The 4,560-nt window shown below is 38.4% G+C and overlaps 1 pseudogene; it reads right to left on the bottom strand.

Annotated features, from left to right (window-relative positions):
• Positions 1–306: 306 nt before the first annotated feature.
• LOC147510378 (T-complex protein 1 subunit delta pseudogene) lies at positions 307–2,971 on the bottom strand (annotated as a pseudogene).
• Between the last annotated feature and the right edge of the window lie 1,589 nt (positions 2,972–4,560).

Raw genomic sequence — 4,560 nt, 5'->3', positions numbered from 1 at the left:
GCCACCTAAATTCTATATATTGGCAAGAGTAGTTTTCACCGGATAGGCATTTATGGTTCTGCGGTTTCTATCATGCTACTAACACCACTAGTGCAAGAGAATAGGCATTTACAAAATCAAAAGTTATATATAGTTATATATTCAAGAAAGGTGGTTGGCCTATCTTTTTGGGATGTTTGTGATTCTATGAAACTAGTTATATATTCAAGAATGATAAACAACAAAAACTTCGAAAAGTGCACAAAACCAAAAATAAAACAGATTAAGATACTAGCAGGTTCTAATGAGTGGCAATACTCATATATTCTACCTTCTTGTAATTATGTCATCAATCTTCGTGATCATCCTCACGCGACTCTGTTGCCAATGTGATAGCTACTGTGCTCACAAGCGCCGGGTGAACCACATTTTCCTCCAAGATATTTGTAATCTGCCCTTTCCTCACATTGATCCCATATTGATCTCACCCCCCGTGCATGTCGGTTCCGAGCTCAGTCACGATAGCTATTGGGTTCAAACCTGCATTCTCAGCAAGAGTATATGGAATAACTTCAAGAGCCTCCGCAAATGACCGCACACAATAACTTTCCATCCCATGCAAGACCTTAGCCCAAGCACCAAGCTGCCTCGACAGCTCGATTTCCGGCGCACCACCACCAGCAATTAGAACCTTCTTGGTCACCAAACATCGGATCACACACAAAGCATCATGTAGACTCCTCTCAGCCTCATCCGAACCAACCGATTCGACCCACGAACAAGCAATCGCCGTTGTCCTTCCCATATCCTTAATACCAATCTTCACAATCTTCCCCATCACCAAGAGAAACCTCTTCCACACAATCAGCACGACCCATCTTCTCCTCGCGAAAATGTTCAATATTCGCAATAGGCAAGCAATTCAGAGTCTTGGTAATAAACTCAATAGCATCCCTCTCCACATCCTTAACCACCAAAATCTTAGCCTTAGAAAGATAATGCAAAGACAGATCCGTAACCGCATCCCTCAAAATACTCTTCTGAATCAACAAAACATTACACCCGTCGCCTTTAATCTTCTTAATCATCCCCAAAATATAATTCCTCTCCTCCTTCAAAATCCTATCCATTTTAAGTATAATCCGAAACCACAATACTGCTCAATATCGGTCTTGGGTGGCGAAAATCTGAAACCTGAATCACAAAGAATCTTAGCATTCTCAACACGAAGTCGCCCACGAATGGAATGACTAACCTTCTTATCAAAACCAACCCTTTAACCAACTCCGTCAGATCGTCAACAGTCCCACCAAGTTTCTTAACAATCTTAACATCTCTCAAATCAACTAAATCAACTTTCACATTATCCACCACGGATAAAACAAAGATCAACAAATAACGGAGCAAGTAAAGTTGAATCTTGACTAACAACTTTACTATTCAAACTAGTACTAGCACTCTTAACTAACGAATCAGCGATCCGATAGCTCAACCGGTACATGACCATAGCGGTTAAAATATCAACAGTTGAGGTTGAGGTTAGACTTACATTGGGAAGTTGAGGTTAGATTCAAATGATAAACAAAATAAATGGTCACATTCTCCTTTTATGTTGGGCTGCAATTCACTTTTTGCTATTTTGGCGATCGAATTTTTTGGAACCAAGTTTGTGATATATGATAGCCACCCTCCTCATGCCGGAGCCACGGTAGCCAAAAAGTCGCTCTAATAGGCTGGTGGGTTTGAAACAAGTCTCTCCTAGAGTACCTGGCTGGTAACTATCCAAGAGCTCAGATTACGTATGAGTTAAACGCCTTAGGTTCCGGTGAGAATTTGTGCAAGTAGATGTATATGGATTCACATGAGAGCTTACTCGTGTCTATAAATGTGTTAAGTCCCGTATGACTCTTTGTTAATATATGTAATTTCCTTTATGCTTATGTCTTGAATAACAACTAATCCCAATAGTTTAATTATTATGTGGAGCAAGTAGGGGCCCTAGAAGAATGCAGATTGTACCATGAATGCGATCCCCCTCCTCTGCAATTGAAGCGAAGGAATGGCTCCTACACGACGGAATTTCTACCCAACAACCCGGATTCATTACCATCAATCCCATTTTTCAGATCTAAATCAACTCGTGTAGATCCTAGCTAACTTTTTCTTGTATATCGAGACATAACTAACTTTTTGAGTCTAACTATGGTCAGATATAATTGGGTAACACTTGTTCATTTTCGTAATCGTCGTAAGAGTATGAACAATTATGCCAGATTTTAAGAGCTAAAACATAAAATGAAGATGGAGCTCGGTACTCTTTGACGGTCATAATGAGTATGTTACTATCTAAGTCTTCTTTGCAAATTGGAAGAAAGTGAATTGAACTTTACAAATCAACATCACCGACTTAATATTGGTATAGTCGGTCCCGGAAGCATTGCTGAAAAGGGGTATGCAAAACTCATTAGTACACAAAAATTAATAATGCACCAACTAATTGTACCTTTCCACCCTTTAAAAGCTCAACAAAGGAGAACAACACGTCTTTGCTTATGGTGCTCGATATCCGACTTATATAAAAGCAAAGTTTCACTTGTATCAATAAACCCCAGGAACAAAATGGAATATACATTTCAGTTAGGTCTCCGAGCATTGAATTTGAATAATGATCTCTACTTAATCGTAATCTGCCTCGCCTAAGTGTAATACTAACTACGATCTAAGTTTCAGATATACCTCCAAAGACATCCCAAAGAAGAAAGTCCAAGGGCTTCTAGAATACCAATTAGCACAAAAGAAGATTTGGGAAGGGATAGCATTTCCTTCTTCCGCGAGTCCAAAGACAATATCTTGCGAACAAGATGGAAAAGTATATACCAACATACCTGCATATAAGAAGTAAAACATTAGTGAAAGGGCGATTGCAACATTTATCTTAACCAACATTCCAATTCCCACCTTGATACAAATATACTTTGTACAATCTAGTCATCTATGAAACCAAATACACTCAAACTTAATTTTCACAACCAAAGAAAAATACCCAAGTCCCAAAATACACTCAAACTTAATTTTCACAATCTAGTCATCATACGGCCCGTTTTGATCGATGCCAAAATCTCAAAGAACCATAGATTTCTTTGCATCCATCGCCATAATAACCAACAAGATTCTTGGCACATTTCTCAAATTTGAAATTCTAGAAGTAGAAATCAAACCCCAAAAAGTGCAATCAAAGCAACAAAGATCATAGATGAATTCAGCCCTAACCCCTCTTCAACTCAAAACTATTTTTACCCTAAAAACATAATAGGAAGATGGGCACTACTTGACCGGGTTAGATTTTTCTGTTACTATTTAGGAGAGAAATCGAGAATTTGAGAGAGGGAGGAAGCGACAAATGCTACAAAGAAGTGAGTGAGAGCTTGAACAATAAAAATGAACAAATAAACTAACTGAAAAGGTCTTACCTTGAGAACTGAAAAGTTAGGAAGAAAGGACGGAGCTTGAGCAAATTTGAACAAATCCACTATTTTTCAGGATCTGAAAGTGCAAGTAAAGCAAGGATAAGGTGCAAATTTAACTTTCATCTCTTTCAATCCATACCTGATGAGCATAATCATACCACGACTTCCTCCAAAATTAACCACTGAAACAGTTTATTGAATGGCCAACATAGAGTAAAACCAAGAAACCCCATTTCTCATATACTAAACCCCCTAACCCTAGGTTTAGAAATTATAAAATAGAACTAAAAAGGGGTGGTAAAATTGCATATTGTGGCTTCCAAACCCCGTCTCTCTTTCTCCATTTCATCGTGCTCTATAATCTATATGGTGGTTCTGGTACACAAGTGTGTTTTCTTTCAGTAATGGTCTAATGGAACTGTAGAATGAAGGCTTCTCTTTGTTGAAAAGGAAATAAAGATAAGAAACCCTAACCTAACCCAGCGGCTGTGAGAGAGAAAGAGAGGTTTTCTATTTTGACATACCGAACGATTCTTTTCTTTTTTGTTCTCTATTTTTGAAATTTCGGTTGTTTTGGTTTTTTGGATTTGTAACACTTCTCCAACGCTTTTTAAGCGTTAGCAATTAATTCCGAAAATTCACTCAAATAAACCACAGCTTTACAACATTGCCAACGCTTATTTAGCGTTGGCAATTTACTAACGGTAAATAAGCGTTGCAAAGCAAAAAAGGTGCGTGTTGCAAATATCCTATTATGGTGTAGTGCTATCTGTACTAGGGACTACCGGTGTATAATTAGAGCTATATCTTCAGATGGTATGGTCATTTTTGCAATTAAGACCTATGTAGTAAAAAGTCTAGACGCTGGAAGTGAGCCTAGGGGATATCACGATGGGCCTAGGCACCGGGGTGAGACTAGGAGATGGATCTAGGCAAGCCTTTGATTGAATAGACTAAGACCAAATTATATAGAACTGTATTAACAGAGGAGTCGACCAGAAATTTTCTTTTCGCAGCGTAACTCATTGGTGAAACTAAACTCACTCTCGAGAAATCCACAATAAACTAAATACTGGTGAGGGTCCCGTGTGTTTCTATGAAAACTTCTGACTAA

The sequence above is a fragment of the Coptis chinensis genome, chromosome 3 (genome assembly GCF_015680905.1).
Source record: "Coptis chinensis isolate HL-2020 chromosome 3, ASM1568090v1, whole genome shotgun sequence".
Taxonomy (NCBI): domain Eukaryota; kingdom Viridiplantae; phylum Streptophyta; class Magnoliopsida; order Ranunculales; family Ranunculaceae; genus Coptis; species Coptis chinensis.
This window is presented reverse-complemented; position numbering and strand designations above follow the sequence as displayed.